Source organism: Pseudophryne corroboree, chromosome 10 (genome assembly GCF_028390025.1).
Source record: "Pseudophryne corroboree isolate aPseCor3 chromosome 10, aPseCor3.hap2, whole genome shotgun sequence".
Lineage (NCBI taxonomy): Eukaryota > Metazoa > Chordata > Amphibia > Anura > Myobatrachidae > Pseudophryne > Pseudophryne corroboree.
In genome coordinates, this window is record NC_086453.1 from 8,830,247 (window position 1) to 8,849,165 (window position 18,919).

Below are 18,919 nucleotides of genomic sequence, written 5' to 3' on the forward strand. Positions count from 1 at the left end.
TGAGGCTGTAATTGCTGCCAAAGGTGCATCAACAAAGCATTGAGCAAAGGCTGTGAATACTTATGCACATGTGATTTTTTATTTTTTTATTTTTAATAAATTTGCAAAAATCTAAAAAAAAACTTTTTCCACATTGTCTTATGGGGTATTGTAATTGGTAATTTTGAGGGGAAAAAAAAAGAGTTTTATGGTAAGAACTTACCTTTGTTAAAACTCTTTCTGCGAGGTACACTGTGCTCCACAAGGATAGACATAGGGGTGTAGAGTAGGATCTTGGCCGAGGCACCAACAGGCTGAAAAGCTTTGACTGTTCCCAGAATGCATAGTGCCACCTCCTCTATAACCCAGCCTCCCTGCACAGGAGCTCAGTTTTTAGTTAACCAGCCCAATGCAGTAGCAGGAAAAGAGACGACAACGGTTAGTAGCTACATACACCACACTCTCACGACAGGAGAAGTGTCAGCGGCTAATGCCATACCAACCCAAAGAAGCTAAGTGCGTCAGAGTGGGCGCCGTGTGGAGCCCAGTGTACCTCGCAGAGAGAGTTTTAACAAAGGTAAGTTCTTACCATAAAACTCGTTTTCTGCTGCGGGGTACACTGGGCTCCACAAGTCTGGACAATGGGGATGTCCTAAAGCAGTTCCTTATGGGAGGGGACGCACTGTAGCGGGCACAAGAACCCGGCATCCAAAGGAAGCATCCTGGGACGCGGCAGTATCGAAGGCATAGAACCTTATGAACGTGTTCACAGAGGACCACGTAGCCGCCTTGCACAATTGTTCAAGGGTCGCACCACGGCGGGCCGCCCAAGAAGGTCCAACAGACCGAGTAGAATGGGCCGTAATGTGATCAGGAGCAGATAGACCAGCCTTCGCATAAGCATGTGCAATCACCATTCTAATCCATCTGGCCAAAGTTTGCTTGTGAGCAGGCCAGGCCCGTTTGTGAAATCCAAACAGCACAAAGAGAGAATCAGATTTCCTAATAGAAGCAGTTCTCTTCACATAGACACAGAGAGCCCGTACCACATCCAAAGACCGCTCTTTGGGAGACAGATCAGGAGAAACAAGTGCCGGAACCACAATCTCCTGGTTAAGGTGGAACGAAGAAACCACCTTAGGTAAATATCCAGGACGAGTCCTAAGAACCGCCCGGTCACGGTGAAATATCAGATATGGGGAACTACAGGACAAGGCACCCAAATCCGACACTCTAATAGCTGAAGCAATAGCCAGCAGAAACACCACCTTAAGGGAAAGCCACTTAAGATCAGCTGAACCAAGAGGTTCAAACGGAGGCTCTTGTAACACCTCCAAAACCACCGACAAGTCCCAAGGAGCCACAGGCGGGACATAGGGAGGTTGGATACGCAACACACCCTGAGTAAAGGTATGCACATCAGGTAAGGTCGCAATTTTTCTCTGAAACCACACCAACAAGGCAGATATTTGAACCTTGAGTGAGGCCAGACGCAGGCCTAAGTCCAGGCCCTGCTGAAGAAAAGCCAACAGCTTGGCTATACTAGGAAGCGTCATACTGGTTAGATGCGCACCAAACAAAGTAAGAATGCCAGACCCTATAGTAAATCCGAGCAGAAGCCGGTTTCCGGGCCCACAACATAGCTTGAATGACCGCCTCAGACAACCCTTTAGCCCTTAAGACAAAAGCTTCAAGAGCCACGCCGTCAAAGACAGCCGGGCTAGGTCCTGGTAGACACAGGGGCCCCGAACGAGGAGGTCTGGGCGTTGCAGAAGTAGAATTGGACGCTCTGACGATAGGCCTTGCAGGTCTGAGAACCAGTGCTGTCTGGGCCACGCTGGAGCTATGAAAAGGAGATTTCCATTTTCTTGCTTGAACTTCCGAATTACCCTGGGCAGGGGTGACATCGGAGGGAACACGTACGGCAGCCGAAACCACCACGGCACCGTCAGCGCATCCACGAATGCTGCTTGATGATCCCTTGTCCTTGCTCCGAAGACCGGAACCTTGTGATTGTGTCGAGACGCCATCAGATCTACGTCTGGAAGGCCCCGCTTTTCCACTAGGAGTTGAAACACTTCTGAATGGAGGCCCCACTCGCCGGCATGTACGTCCTGACGACTGAGAAAGTCCGCTTCCCAATTCAGGACTCCCGGAATGAATATTGCCGATATGGCCGGTAGATGGCGTTCTGCCCAATGTAGAATCCGTGAGACTTCCTACATTGCCAAACGGCTTCGAGTGCCGCCTTGATGATTTATGTAAGCCACTGTGGTGGCGTTGTCCGACTGTACTTGAACAGGACGGTTCTGAATTAAATGCTGGGCCAGGTTCAACGCATTGAAGACCGCCCGCAATTCCAGAATGTTGATCGAGAGGAGGGATTCCGCCTTGGTCCACCGACCCTGAAGGGAGTGTTGCTCCAGCACTGCGCCCCAACCTCTTAGACTGGCATCTGTCGTCAACAGGACCCAGTTGGATATCCAGAAGGGACGGCCCCTGCACAATTGTCGGTCCTGGAGCCACCAGAGCAGCGACAGACGGACCTACGGAGTCAATGAGATAATTTGAGACCTGATACGGTGAGGCAGGCTGTCCCACTTGGCTAGAATCAGCTTCTGGAGGGGGCGAGAATGGAATTAAGCATACTCCACCATGTCGAATGCTGACACCATGAGGCCCAGCACCTGCATTGCCGAATGTATCGACACTTGCGGACGAGAAAGGAAGCAACGAATCCTGTCCTGAAGCTTCAGGACTTTCTCCTGAGACAAGAACAACCTCTGGTTGTGAGTGCCCAATAGCGCTCCCAGGTGCACCATGCTCTTAGCAGGGACCAGGGAGGATTTCTTCCAGTTGATGAGCCACCCGTGGGCTTGTAGAAACCGGACAGTCATATCCAGATGACGTAGGAGAAGTTCTGGGGAATTTGCCAGGATTAACAAGTCGTCCAGATACGGCAGTTTCCTGAACCCTCGACGGCGGAGTACCACCGCCATTACCGCCATAACTTTGGTGAAAACTCGCGGAGCCGTAGTTAAACCAAAAGGTAACGCCCGAAACTGGTAATGGAGGTTGCCAATTGCAAACCTCAGGTATTGCTGATGTGACGCTGCTATAGGAATATGCAGGTAAGCATCCTGTATGTCCAGGGAGACCATGTAGTCCCCAGGCCAGAACTATAGAGCGAAGGGTTTCCATACGGAACTTGGAAACCTTCACAAACCTGTTCAATGCCTTGAGGTTGAGAATGGGCCGGGAGGACCCATTCGGTTTCGGGACTAGGAACAGCAGAGAATAGTACCCCCGAACCCTCTGAGCAAGAGGCACCTGTACTACGACTCCTGTATCCAGGAGGGTCTGTACCACCGAATGTAGTGTTTGCCTTTGTCTGGTCCAACGGGACATCTGTCTGGCAAAATCGATGAGGGGGGCGGTTTTTGAAGGCTATGGCGTAACCTCGAGTGATGACTTCCCGTACCCAGGCATCTGAAGTGGTCTTCGACCATTCCTGGGTATACCCTAGAAGCCGGGATCCCACCCTGGGATCCCCCAGGGGGAGGCCCGCCCCGTCATGCGGCAGGCTTATCGGTCTTGGAAGCTGGCTGACGGGCCGCCCAGGCTCTTTTGGGCTTTGGCTTACCAGGTTTGGAAGCGCGGGCCTGCTTGTTGTACACCTGACCTTTTGCTTTACCTGAAGGATGAAAGGGGCGAAAGGAAGTACCTTTAGCCTTCGACACAGAAGGAGCGGTACTTGGCAGACAGGCAGTTTTGGCAGTAGCCAAGTCAGCCACAATCTTATTTAAATCCTCCCCAAACAGAATATCTCCCTTGAAAGGGAGTACCTCCAGGGTTTTTCTAGAGTCCAGATCCACAGACCAGGATCTCAGCCACAAAATCCTACGAGCCAGGACTGACGTAGTAGAGGCCTTGGCTGCTAGGATACCGGCATCAGAAGCCGCCTCTTTAATATAGCGAGAAGCTGTGACAATATATGACAAGCATTGTCTAGCATGGTCAGAAGAGATTTCAGCTTCTAACTCCAAGGCCCATGCTTCAATAGCCTCTGCCGCCCATGTAGCTGCAATAGTGGGCCTTTGTGCAGCACCCGTGAGGGTGTAAATCGCTTTCAGACAACCCTGCACACGTTTATCCGTAGGCTCTTTTAGAGACGTGACGGTAGTGACAGGTAGAGCTGAGGAAACCACCATCCTAGCCACATGTGAGTCTACTGGAGGAGGCGTTTCCCAATTCTTAGACAGCTCTGGCGTGAGGGGATAGCGAGCCAGCATCTTCTTTTGAGGCACAAACTTCTTACCCGGGTTTCCCCAGGGTTCCTGACATATATCCCTAGGTGGTCAGAGTGAGGTAAAACTTGTTTAATCACCTTCTGACGCTTGAACCTATCTGGTTTCTTAGGAGGGACGGATGGCTCGCGATCATCCGTAATCTGTAAAATCAACTTAATAGCCTCCAAAAGATCAGGATCATCCACATGTGAACTACCCTCCCCATCAGCTGTATCTGAGTCAGAACCTGTGGGGTCAGTGTAAGTGCCGTCTTCATCAGACGAGGTGTCAGTGACAGCAGTGGATTGTGAGGAGATAAGAGCTCGCTTAGAGGACCCCTTGGGCTTGGGCGAGCAATTTGGGTCAGACTTTTTAGAAGTCAGGGACTGGTTCAACTTCTTCATTTGAGCAGATAAATTGTCCGCCGATGGCGGGTTAGCTGCAGGGACCACATATACGGTTGCACCGGCATAGGGGGTCCCATAGGGGGTGTTAGTTTATGAACTAGAGTATGCAGATTCAGAAGCGTGGAAAAAGCGGCCCACGGTGGGTCATTATGTACCTCCGTTGCCACAGTTCCACTGGGGGGCAAGGAGCCCCCAGAACCAGAACCCACAGCTGCTATATTCTCCCCATATGGTTCTGTGGCTTCAGCAACACCGGCAGTGTGTTCAGCCCCAGAACCGTTACCTTCAGAAGCAGACATGATATAACTTGCAGTATCAGGTAACACAGTACAATTGGCAGCAGCACAATACCTCTTACCCAAACCCCTGCGCAGTGTAGTCAGCACTAGCAGAGATAAAGGAGAGATATGGTGACTAAATCACAGAGAAAAATACGTAATACAGTATATCTTGTGAAAATCCTATATAAATATAAAACCTGACGCACCAAGCCCCCTCAGGTTATAGAATATAGGGATAGCAAGTTGAGTGAGAGACACAAAATGGAAACCACTCAGCAAGCTAATGCACACACATATAGTATCAGTTGTACAACGCAGAGGTTATTACTAACAATAATACTGCACTGGACCAGCTTATATAGCTATGTAGTCGGGATGCGGTCAAGATGCCGCCGGCCGGAATCCCGGCGGTCGAAATACCGACGCCGGAATCCCGACCGCCACAATCCCGACATATTCTCCCTCCGTGGGTGTCCACGACACCCATAGAGGGAGAATATAATAGTGTGCCGAGCGTAGCGAGGCACCGTGCCCGCAGCGTGGCGAGCGAAGCGAATGCTCGCCACCCCTGTCGGGATTGTGTGGTCGGGATTCCTGCGTCGGTATTTCGACCGCCGGGATTCCGGCCGGCGGCATTTAGTACTGATCCCATGTAGTCAATAGTTATAACACTGCACAGTAAGAACTGGATGTATATCACAGGGTAATTGTACTATAACCCTGACTAAGTGCACTCTTTCTTACTAACACTGACTAAAAAGGCAGGTAGAATACTTAAGTGTCATGTAAAGTCACAGCGCTGACAACCAGGCGGCTTTACATTAGAGATGAGCGGGTTCGGTTTCTTTGAATCCGAACCCGCACGAACTTCACTTTTTTTTTCACGGGTCCGAGCGACTCGGATCTTCCCGCCTTGCTCGGTTAACCCGAGCGCGCCCGAACGTCATCATGACGCTGTCGGATTCTCGCGAGGCTCGGATTCTATCGCGAGACTCGGATTCTATATAAGGAGCCGCGCGTCGCCGCCATTTTCACACGTGCATTGAGATTGATAGGGAGAGGACGTGGCTGGCGTCCTCTCCATTTAGATTAGATTTAGAAGAGAGAGAGAGAGAGAGATTGCTGTGATACTGTAGATTAGAAGAGAGTGCAGAGTGCAGACAGAGTTTAGTGACTGACGACCACAGTGACCAGTGACCACCAGAGACAGTGCAGTTGTTTGTTTTATTTAATATATCCGTTCTCTGCCTGAAAAAAACGATACACAGTCACACAGTGACTCAGTCTGTGTGCACTGCTCAGCCCAGTGTGCTGCACATCAATGTATTGTATATAAAGCTTATAATTGTGGGGGAGACTGGGGAGCACTGCAGGTTGTTATAGCAGGAGCCAGGAGTACATGATAAATAATATTATATTAAAATTAAACAGTGCACACTTTTGCTGCAGGAGTGCCACTGCCAGTGTGACTAGTGGTGACCAGTGCCTGACCACCAGTATATTAGTAGTATTGTATACTATCTCTTTATCAACCAGTCTATATTAGCAGCAGACACAGTACAGTGCGGTAGTTCACGGCTGTGGCTACCTCTGTGTCGGCACTCGGCAGGCAGTCCGTCCATCCATAATTGTATTATAATATATACCACCTAACCGTGGTTTTTTTTTCGTTCTTTATACCGTCGTCATACTAGTTGTTACGAGTATACTACTATCTCTTTATCAACCAGTGTACAGTGCGGTAGTTCACGGCTGTGGCTACCTCTGTGTCGGAACTCGGCAGGCAGTCCGTCCATCCATAATTGTATTATAATATATACCACCTAACCGTGGTTTTTTTTTCGTTCTTTATACCGTCGTCATACTAGTTGTTACGAGTATACTACTATCTCTTTATCAACCAGTGTACAGTGCGGTAGTTCACGGCTGTGGCTACCTCTGTGTCGGCACTCGGCAGGCAGTCCGTCCAACCATAATTGTATTATATACCACCTAACCGTGGTTTTTTTTTTCATTCTTTATACCGTCGTCATACTAGTTGTTACGAGTATACTACTATCTCTTTATCAACCAGTGTACAGTGCGGTAGTTCACGGCTGTGGCTACCTCTGTGTCGGCACTCGGCAGGCAGTCCGTCCAACCATAATTGTATTATATACCACCTAACCGTGGTTTTTTTTTCATTCTTTATACCGTCGTCATACTAGTTGTTACGAGTATACTACTATCTCTTTATCAACCAGTGTACAGTGCGGTAGTTCACGGCTGTGGCTACCTCTGTGTCGGCACTCGGCAGCCCGTCCATAATTGTATATACCAGTGACCTAACCGTGGTTTTTTTTTCTTTCTTTATACATACATACTAGTTACGAGTATACTATCTCTTTATCAACCAGTCTATATATTAGCAGCAGACACAGTACAGTGCGGTAGTTCACGGCTGTGGCTACCTCTGTGTCGGCACTCGGCAGCCCGTCCATAATTGTATATACCACCTAACCGTGGTTTTTTTTTCTTTCTTTATACATACATACTAGTTACGAGTATACTATCTCTTTATCAACCAGTCTATATATTAGCAGCAGACACAGTACAGTGCGGTAGTTCACGGCTGTGGCTACCTCTGTGTCGGCACTCCGCAGCCCGTCCATAATTGTATATACCAGTGACCTAACCGTGGTTTTTTTTTCTTTCTTTATACATACATACTAGTTACGAGTATACTATCTCTTTATCAACCAGTCTATATATTAGCAGCAGACACAGTACAGTGCGGTAGTTCACGGCTGTGGCTACCTCTGTGTCGGCACTCGGCAGCCCGTCCATAATTGTATATACCAGTGACCTAACCGTGGTTTTTTTTTCTTTCTTTATACATACATACTAGTTACGAGTATACTATCTCTTTATCAACCAGTCTATATATTAGCAGCAGACACAGTACAGTGCGGTAGTTCACGGCTGTGGCTACCTCTGTGTCGGCACTCGGCAGCCCGTCCATAATTGTATATACCAGTGACCTAACCGTGGTTTTTTTTTCTTTCTTTATACATACATACTAGTTACGAGTATACTATCTCTTTATCAACCAGTCTATATATTAGCAGCAGACACAGTACAGTGCGGTAGTTCACGGCTGTGGCTACCTCTGTGTCGGCACTCGGCAGCCCGTCCATAATTGTATATACCACCTAACCGTGGTTTTTTTTTCTTTCTTTATACATACATACTAGTTACGAGTATACTATCTCTTTATCAACCAGTCTATATATTAGCAGCAGACACAGTACAGTGCGGTAGTTCACGGCTGTGGCTACCTCTGTGTCGGCACTCGGCAGCCCGTCCATAATTGTATATACCAGTGACCTAACCGTGGCTTTTTTTTCTTTCTTTATACATACATACTAGTTACGAGTATACTATCTCTTTATCAACCAGTCTATATATTAGCAGCAGACACAGTACAGTGCGGTAGTTCACGGCTGTGGCTACCTCTGTGTCGGCACTCGGCAGCCCGTCCATAATTGTATACTAGTATCCAATCCATCCATCTGCATTGTTTACCTGAGGTGCCTTTTAGTTGTGCCTATTAAAATATGGAGAACAAAAATGTTGAGGTTCCAAAATTAGGGAAAGATCAAGATCCACTTCCACCTCGTGCTGAAGCTGCTGCCACTAGTCATGGCCGAGACGATGAAATGCCAGCAACGTCGTCTGCCAAGGCCGATGCCCAATGGCATAGTACAGAGCATGTCAAAACCAAAACACCAAATATCAGTAAAAAAAGGACTCCAAAACCTAAAATAAAATTGTCGGAGGAGAAGCGTAAACTTGCCAATATGCCATTTACCACACGGAGTGGCAAGGAACGGCTGAGGCCCTGGCCTATGTTCATGGCTAGTGGTTCAGCTTCACATGAGGATGGAAGCACTCAGCCTCTCGCTAGAAAACTGAAAAGACTCAAGCTGGCAAAAGCACCGCAAAGAACTGTGCGTTCTTTGAAATCCCAAATCCACAAGGAGAGTCCAATTGTGTCGGTTGCGATGCCTGACCTTCCCAACACTGGACGTGAAGAGCATGCGCCTTCCACCATTTGCACGCCCCCTGCAAGTGCTGGAAGGAGCACCCGCAGTCCAGTTCCTGATAGTCAGATTGAAGATGTCAGTGTTGAAGTACACCAGGATGAGGAGGATATGGGTGTTGCTGGCGCTGGGGAGGAAATTGACCAGGAGGATTCTGATGGTGAGGTGGTTTGTTTAAGTCAGGCACCCGGGGAGACACCTGTTGTCCGTGGGAGGAATATGGCCGTTGACATGCCAGGTGAAAATACCAAAAAAATCAGCTCTTCGGTGTGGAGGTATTTCACCAGAAATGCGGACAACAGGTGTCAAGCCGTGTGTTCCCTTTGTCAAGCTGTAATAAGTAGGGGTAAGGACGTTAACCACCTCGGAACATCCTCCCTTATACGTCACCTGCAGCGCATTCATAATAAGTCAGTGACAAGTTCAAAAACTTTGGGTGACAGCAGAAGCAGTCCACTGACCAGTAAATCCCTTCCTCTTGTAACCAAGCTCACGCAAACCACCCCACCAACTCCCTCAGTGTCAATTTCCTCCTTCCCCAGGAATGCCAATAGTCCTGCAGGCCATGTCACTGGCAAGTCTGACGAGTCCTCTCCTGCCTGGGATTCCTCCGATGCATCCTTGCGTGTAACGCCTACTGCTGCTGGCGCTGCTGTTGTTGCCGCTGGGAGTCGATGGTCATCCCAGAGGGGAAGTCGTAAGCCCACTTGTACTACTTCCAGTAAGCAATTGACTGTTCAACAGTCCTTTGCGAGGAAGATGAAATATCACAGCAGTCATCCTACTGCAAAGCGGATAACTGAGTCCTTGACAACTATGTTGGTGTTAGACGTGCGTCCGGTATCCGCCGTTAGTTCACAGGGAACTAGACAATTTATTGAGGCAGTGTGCCCCCGTTACCAAATACCATCTAGGTTCCACTTCTCTAGGCAGGCGATACCGAGAATGTACACGGACGTCAGAAAAAGACTCACCAGTCTCCTAAAAAATGCAGTTGTACCCAATGTCCACTTAACCACGGACATGTGGACAAGTGGAGCAGGGCAGGGTCAGGACTATATGACTGTGACAGCCCACTGGGTAGATGTATGGACTCCCGCCGCAAGAACAGCAGCGGCGGCACCAGTAGCAGCATCTCGCAAACGCCAACTCTTTCCTAGGCAGGCTACGCTTTGTATCACCGCTTTCCAGAATACGCACACAGCTGAAAACCTCTTACGGCAACTGAGGAAGATCATCGCGGAATGGCTTACCCCAATTGGACTCTCCTGTGGATTTGTGGCATCGGACAACGCCAGCAATATTGTGTGTGCATTAAATATGGGCAAATTCCAGCACGTCCCATGTTTTGCACATACCTTGAATTTGGTGGTGCAGAATTTTTTTAAAAACGACAGGGGCGTGCAAGAGATGCTGTCGGTGGCCAGAAAAATTGCGGGACACTTTCGGCGTACAGGCACCACGTACAGAAGACTGGAGCACCACCAAAAACTACTGAACCTGCCCTGCCATCATCTGAAGCAAGAAGTGGTAACGAGGTGGAATTCAACCCTCTATATGCTTCAGAGGTTGGAGGAGCAGCAAAAGGCCATTCAAGCCTATACAATTGAGCACGATATAGGAGATGGAATGCACCTGTCTCAAGTGCAGTGGAGAATGATTTCAACGTTGTGCAAGGTTCTGATGCCCTTTGAACTTGCCACACGTGAAGTCAGTTCAGACACTGCCAGCCTGAGTCAGGTCATTCCCCTCATCAGGCTTTTGCAGAAGAAGCTGGAGGCATTGAAGAAGGAGCTAAAAGGGAGCGATTCCGCTAGGCATGTGGGACTTGTGGATGCAGCCCTTAATTCGCTTAACAAGGATTCACGGGTGGTCAATCTGTTGAAATCAGAGCACTACATTTTGGCCACCGTGCTCGATCCTAGATTTAAAGCCTACCTTGGATCTCTCTTTCCGGCAGACACAGGTCTGCTGGGGTTGAAAGACCTGCTGGTGACAAAATTGTCAAGTCAAGCGGAACGCGACCTGTCAACATCTCCTCCTTCACATTCTCCCGCAACTGGGGGTGCGAGGAAAAGGCTCAGAATTCCGAGCCCACCCGCTGGCGGTGATGCAGGGCAGTCTGGAGCGACTGCTGATGCTGACATCTGGTCCGGACTGAAGGACCTGACAACGATTACGGACATGTCGTCTACTGTCACTGCATATGATTCTCTCAACATTGATAGAATGGTGGAGGATTATATGAGTGACCGCATCCAAGTAGGCACGTCACACAGTCCGTACTTATACTGGCAGGAAAAAGAGGCAATTTGGAGGCCCTTGCACAAACTGGCTTTATTCTACCTAAGTTGCCCTCCCACAAGTGTGTACTCCGAAAGAGTGTTTAGTGCCGCCGCTCACCTTGTCAGCAATCGGCGTACGAGGTTACATCCAGAAAATGTGGAGAAGATGATGTTCATTAAAATGAATTATAATCAATTCCTCCGCGGAGACATTGACCAGCAGCAATTGCCTCCACAAAGTACACAGGGAGCTGAGATGGTGGATTCCAGTGGGGACGAATTGATAATCTGTGAGGAGGGGGATGTACACGGTGATATATCGGAGGGTGATGATGAGGTGGACATCTTGCCTCTGTAGAGCCAGTTTGTGCAAGGAGAGATTAATTGCTTCTTTTTTGGGGGGGGTCCAAACCAACCCGTCATATCAGTCACAGTCGTGTGGCAGACCCTGTCACTGAAATGATGGGTTGGTTAAAGTGTGCATGTCCTGTTTTGTTTATACAACATAAGGGTGGGTGGGAGGGCCCAAGGATAATTCCATCTTGCACCTCTTTTTTCTTTTCTTTTTCTTTGCATCATGTGCTGATTGGGGAGGGTTTTTTGGAAGGGACATCCTGCGTGACACTGCAGTGCCACTCCTAAATGGGCCCGGTGTTTGTGTCGGCCACTAGGGTCGCTAATCTTACTCACACAGTCAGCTACCTCATTGCGCCTCTTTTTTTCTTTGCGTCATGTGCTGTTTGGGGAGGGTTTTTTGGAAGGGACATCCTGCGTGACACTGCAGTGCCACTCCTAGATGGGCCCGGTGTTTGTGTCGGCCACTAGGGTCGCTAATCTTACTCACACAGCTACCTCATTGCGCCTCTTTTTTTCTTTGCGTCATGTGCTGTTTGGGGAGGGTTTTTTGGAAGGGACATCCTGCGTGACACTGCAGTGCCACTCCTAGATGGGCCCGGTGTTTGTGTCGGCCACTAGGGTCGCTAATCTTACTCACACAGCTACCTCATTGCGCCTCTTTTTTTCTTTGCGTCATGTGCTGTTTGGGGAGGGTTTTTTGGAAGGGACATCCTGCGTGACACTGCAGTGCCACTCCTAGATGGGCCCGGTGTTTGTGTCGGCCACTAGGGTCGCTAATCTTACTCACACAGTCAGCTACCTCATTGCGCCTCTTTTTTTCTTTGCGTCATGTGCTGTTTGGGGAGGGTTTTTTGGAAGGGCCATCCTGCGTGACACTGCAGTGCCACTCCTAGATGGGCCCGGTGTTTGTGTCGGCCACTAGGGTCGCTAATCTTACTCACACAGTCAGCTACCTCATTGCGCCTCTTTTTTTCTTTGCGTCATGTGCTGTTTGGGGAGGGTTTTTTGGAAGGGCCATCCTGCGTGACACTGCAGTGCCACTCCTAGATGGGCCCGGTGTTTGTGTCGGCCACTAGGGTCGCTAATCTTACTCACACAGCTACCTCATTGCGCCTCTTTTTTTCTTTGCGTCATGTGCTGTTTGGGGAGGGTTTTTTGGAAGGGACATCCTGCGTGACACTGCAGTGCCACTCCTAGATGGGCCCGGTGTTTGTGTCGGCCACTAGGGTCGCTTATCTTACTCACACAGCGACCTCGGTGCAAATTTTAGGACTAAAAATAATATTGTGAGGTGTGAGGTATTCAGAATAGACTGAAAATGAGTGTAAATTATGGTTTTTGAGGTTAATAATACTTTGGGATCAAAATGACCCCCAAATTCTATGATTTAAGCTGTTTTTTAGTGTTTTTGGAAAAAAACACCCGAATCCAAAACACACCCGAATCCGACAAAAATAATTCGGTGAGGTTTTGCCAAAACGCGTTCGAACCCAAAACACGGCCGCGGAACCGAACCCAAAACCAAAACACAAAACCCGAAAAATTTCAGGCGCTCATCTCTACTTTACATACATAGGAGGATTTGCCCAAGCAGTCCCAGGAACAGTGTAGCTGAGAGAAATGGCGCCCAGACACTGACAGGGAGTGAGGGAGAGACAGATATGCAGCTCCAGGGTGGGAACATTTGCGGGAAATGGCGCCCTGGGGCTGGGGCTCTAAGCCTTATCCCCCTGCTGGCAAAACCACCGGGTACTGTGGGCTACTATTAAAATAGTTTTAAGGGAAAACCTGACCTGCACCCATTCCCTGGTGATCTAGTGGAATCGCCTGCACTGCCACAGTGTCCAGCGCGAGCGGCCCGCCTCCTACTGACCGCGCCGGATCGCGATAAAGTACGGGTCCCGCAAGCGGGACCCACTCACCACCTCCCGAAGCGGCCGCGCGATCCCGGAGAGCCCCCGTCGTGTGTGCCTGACCATCAGTGCCGTAACTAGGTGTGTGCTAGCGGTGCGTTGCACACAGCGCATGTGCCATGGGGGCGCATCCGCTAGCACACACAGGAAGCGGGCAAGCAGGGTACTAGTATTTACCCTGTAGGCGCCGCCGTCCCCCGTCGCTGCCGCATCCGAGTCCCCTTCATGATGTTGGTCGCCGCCCACGATTACCTGCCTTACCAGCGCAGGTTCCTGTCCCAGCCAGCGCAGGTGCCTGTCCCCGCCAGCAGAGGTGCATTGCCCTGTGGCCGGCCGCGATGCTGACTGACCCCGCTGGCGGAGGTTTCTCTCACCGCAGGCGGAATTGCCTTAACCCATGGCACCCGCGGAGGTGCCTGTCCCCGATTCCCCGCCAGTGGAGGTGCATGACCCAGTGCCGCCCGCGATGCTGCCTGACGGATGTCTCCCTGAGCCGGTCTCATCTGCACCTCTCCTCCGGCTCCCATCTACACAGCAGCCTCTCTCCTGACCGCATGGTTCACTCATTTAACTCTCCGACTCCTGCAGCCCCACGGTACCACCTCCACACCCACTCTCTCTGTTACCCTCACCCACCAACATTGCTCCCTACTCTCACCCTCACTGATCCCTACACCCACTCTCTCTGTTACCCTCACCCACCAACATTGCTCCCTACTCTCACCCTCACTGATCCCTACACCCACTCTCTCTGTTACCCACACTCACCCACCAACATTGCTCCCTACTCTCACCCTCACTGATCCCTACACCCACTCTCTCTGTTACCCTCACTCACCCACCAACATTGCTCCCTACTCTCACCCTCACTGATCCCTACACCCACTCTCTCTGTTACCCTCACCCACCAACATTGCTCCCTACTCTCACCCTCACTGATCCCTACACCCACTCTCTCTGTTACCCACACTCACCCACCAACATTGCTCCCTACTCTCACCCTCACTGATCCCTACACCCACTCTCTCTGTTACCCTCACTCACCCACCAACATTGCTCCCTACTCTCACCCTTACTGATCCCTACACCCACTCTCTCTGTTACCCACACTCACCCACCAACATTGCTCCCTACTCTCACCCTCACTGATCTCTACACCCACTCTCTCTGTTACCCTCACTCACCCACCAACATTGCTCCCTACTCTCACCCTCACTGATCCCTACACCCACTCTCTGTTACCCTCACTCACCCATCAACATTGCTCCCTACCCTCACGCTCACTGATCCCTACACCCACTCTTTCTGTTGCCCTCACTCACCCACCAACATTGCTCCCTACCCTCACCCTCACTGATCCCTACACCCACTCTCTCTGTTACCCTCACTCACCCACCAACATTGCTCCCTACTCTGCACTCTACGCTGTCTGCCGTAATGTGTAAAAAGGGGGACGCTGTCTGCCGTAATGTGTAAAAAGGGGACTCTGTCTGCTGTAATGTATAAAAAGGGGGACTAGCTTCCGTAATATGTAAAAAGGGGGATGCAGTCTGCTGTAATGTATAAAAAGGGGGACTAGCTTCCGTAATGTGTAAAAAGGGGGACGCTGTCTGCTGTAATGTGTAAAAGGGGGACGCTGTCTGCTGTAATGTATAAAAAGGGGGACTAGCTTCCGTAATATGTAAAAAGGGGGACGCAGTCTGCTGTAATGTGTAAAAAGGGGACGCTGTCTGCCGTAATGTGTAAAAAGGGGACGCTGTCTGCCGTAATGTGTAAAAAGGAGGACGCTGTCTGCCGTAATGTGTAAAAGGGGCTCTACCTGGTGTATTGGCGCTACTGTGCAGGGTAATTTGAATAATGGAGACTACTGTGCACCATAGTATGAATTGGTATTGTTTTGTGGCCACGCCCCTTCCCCACAAAGCCACGCCCCTATATATATTTTTGCGCGCTTACGGCGCACACTGCCCCTATCTTGCATGGGGGGGGCGCCAATGCCGTTCCTTGCACACAGCGCTAAAATGCCTAGTTACGGCACTGCTGACCATGGAAGAATAACCGGAGCCTCCTGCTGTAGTTACCCGGCAACCAGGGCTCGGGAGTGTACAGCGCCGCTGGGGAGAGATGGAGCTGCAGCAGTGAATGTCACTAGATATTGTACACACTGCTACAGCCCTTGAAGTCTTCACTTTTCTTCACAAAAAGCTCTTAGGGCTGCCCCTCTGTTATGTGCCTGCTATCTGCGGAACCAACTACAAAACTGAGCTCCTGTGCAGGGAGGCGGGGTTATAGAGGAGGTGGCGCTATGCATTCTGGGAACAGTCAAAGCTTTTCAGCCTGTTGGTGCCTCGGATCAAGATCCTGCTCTACACCCCTATGTCTATCCTTGTGGAGCCCAGTGTACCACGCAGCAGAAATTAATTTATTCGATTTTGGAATGAGGCTGTAACATAACAAAATGTGGAAAAAGTGAAGCGCTGTGAATACTTTCCGGATGCACTGTAGCATCCCAAACAGGAGGCAGACTATGGGCCTAATTCAGACCTGATCGCAACAGCACACTTTTTCTCTAATGGGCAAAACCATGTGTGCTGCAGGCGAGGCAGATGTAACATGTGCAGAGAGAGTTAGATTTGGGTGGGGTGTGTTCAAACTGAAATCTAAATTGCAGTGTAAAAATAAAGCAGCCGGTATTTACCCTGCACAGAAACAACATAACCCACCCAAATCTAACTCTCTCTGCACATGTTACATCTGCCCCACCTGCAGTGCACATGGCTTTACCCATTAGAGAAAGATTTTGCTGTTGCGATCAGGTCTGAATTAGGCCCTGTGCCCCAGTTCAGAGGACAGCTGCTCAGCACTGGGCGATCTGTGCCCTGAGGGCAGCAATTCACAGGGGCGGGGGCGCCGGAGAACCGCTCTCGTGGGAATGGTCCTGCTTGCACGTGGCGTGTCTCGGAGAATGCATATAATGTCTGCATACAGCCAGGCTGCCTGTCCTGTTACCGCTCTGTGTGACGCTGGTGATAATGAATCAGGTGTAATGTGCGGTCGGGAGCCCCTGACATCCTGTCCCCAGATCAGCCCCCAGATAATGTGCGCGGCGGTGGCCTCTGATTACAGTAGCTGACACACGCCGCGCTCTGTTTACCCTCATCCCCACTCTTCCTGTGTGGCTTACAGGTGTGGGGAAACTGGATATTCCTCCATCCAGCCCAAACACAGGAGCCCTTTGTAGTGCGCTCAGCAGCCTGTAGCCTCACTGTAACTTCCGATGGCCTGCGACCAGCAGCTGCCCTGGGAATGTACCCCAGGAAGCACACCTGTATTTTGGGGTACACAGCAGCTGGATAGGTACCAGGACAATCCACACAGTGTCAGCACTTTAGGACCGCTCACAGTCACATGTGCTTCAGGCCTCCCACATCCTGGCTGGGGTTACACACCGCACCTGTCACTGAGACGTATGGAAGGTGGCTGTAATGTGTGCTGCACCAGGGGGCCTGCTTCTGCACCAGGGGGCCTGCTTCTGCACCAGGGGGCCTGCTTCTGCACCAGGGGGACCCCACGGTCACCTGCATTCTGCTCAGGTGCTCTACAAAGGAATGTGCGTGCCAGACACGGATGGAGATGGCGCGTGTGGGCAGATTGCGCCGTGCGCCGGCGGACACCGGGTTCCATGAAATTAATGTTTCCGGGTGACATCAGTGGACCTGTTCCATCTAGTGGGAGTGTCATTCGTAGCGTGCGGCTAGAGGGCCCAGGGACGTGCAGTGAGGTAAATGGCTCAGGAGGCAGATTTACATGCAATATATGAGCCAAAGGGTAAAGCTGGGCATTATACACAGGTGCAGCAGTATATACATCTGGGCATTATACACAGGTGCAGCAGTATAAACTCCTGGAAATTTACTGAGTTTTGATCACAGATGTGGGGATGGGGGCGCCTGTTGCCCACCACAGCAGGTGCCTCTTATCCACCATTGGAGGTACCTCTTATACGCCACTGGGGGCACCTCTTATCCGCCACAGGAGGTGCCTCTTATCCGCCACTGGAGGTGCCTCTTATCTGCCACTAGAGGTGCCTCTTATCCGCCACTGGAGATGCCTCTTACCCACTACTGAAGGTGCCTCGTATCCTCCACTGGAGGTGCCTCCTATCTGCCACTAGGGGTGCCTCTTATCCGCCACAGGAGGTGCCTCTTATCTGCCACTGGAGGTGCCTCCTATCTGCCACTGGAAGTGCCTCTTATCCGCCACTGGAGGTGCCTCTTATCCTCCACTGGAGGTGCCTCTTATCTGCCACTGGAGGTGCCTCCTTTCTGCCACTGGAGGTGCCTCTTATCCGCCACTGGAGGTGCCTCTTATCCTCCACTGGAGGAGCCTCTTATCTGCCACTGGAGGTGCCTCTTATCCGCCACTGGAGGTGCCTCTTATCTGCCACTGGAGGTGCCTCTTATCCGCCACTGGAGGTGCCTCTTATACGCCACTGGAGGTGCCTCTTATCCGCCACTAGAAGTGCCACCTTTCCACCACTGGTGCAGGCAGACACAGACATCGGATGCACATCGGTCACAGTAGTCCTATGCTCACTCTGCATGGCCGTCAGACGTAAGACGCGGGAGCCATGGTAACTGTGTACGGGTGAGCAGTCACAAGCTGTAACACACCTCCAAAGCGGTCGCAACATGCCTGCATTTGAGTCGTCCCCCCCCCGCCCATTACCTCCCACAAACGCTCCCTGACTGTCGCCTACTTTGCAAAGAAATCCTTACAATGACCGCCGCCGCACACACGCAGTGTGACTAATAGCGTGCTTGTATTCTCTATCACATGTTACATGTCAGCCGCCCTCTGTCTGCGGCAGCCTATGAGGCGTGTGTAGTGTTAGTGGCTCTGGTCTCCCATGCCCTGAGCACATAATAACCACATGAAGTATGTACAGGGGATAAACATGGTGGACGTTGATCCTAGCCCCCATTAGGCCCCAGTGATGTCATACGTGCTCTGTGATACTATAACAGGCAGCGATGGCGCTGTAATTCGCAGTGAGTACGGCCACAGAGAGATGAATGGGGATCTGTCAGCGATGACCGCGCCCGGCCATGTATGCAGCCATCATTGTGCTTGGCTATTGGTTCTCAGTCGGACAATCTCAGGTCAAACAGCTGGGTCTGTCACTTCTAGCCGCAGATACGCGTACGGTTTTAGCGTCTGCTCCAGACCGCCCAATGTGCAGGCACGTGGGAACCCGTTGCCTTTACTGATGATTGATAACACTCAATATGTTTATCCGAATGTTTTATTTTCTATACAAGATGGA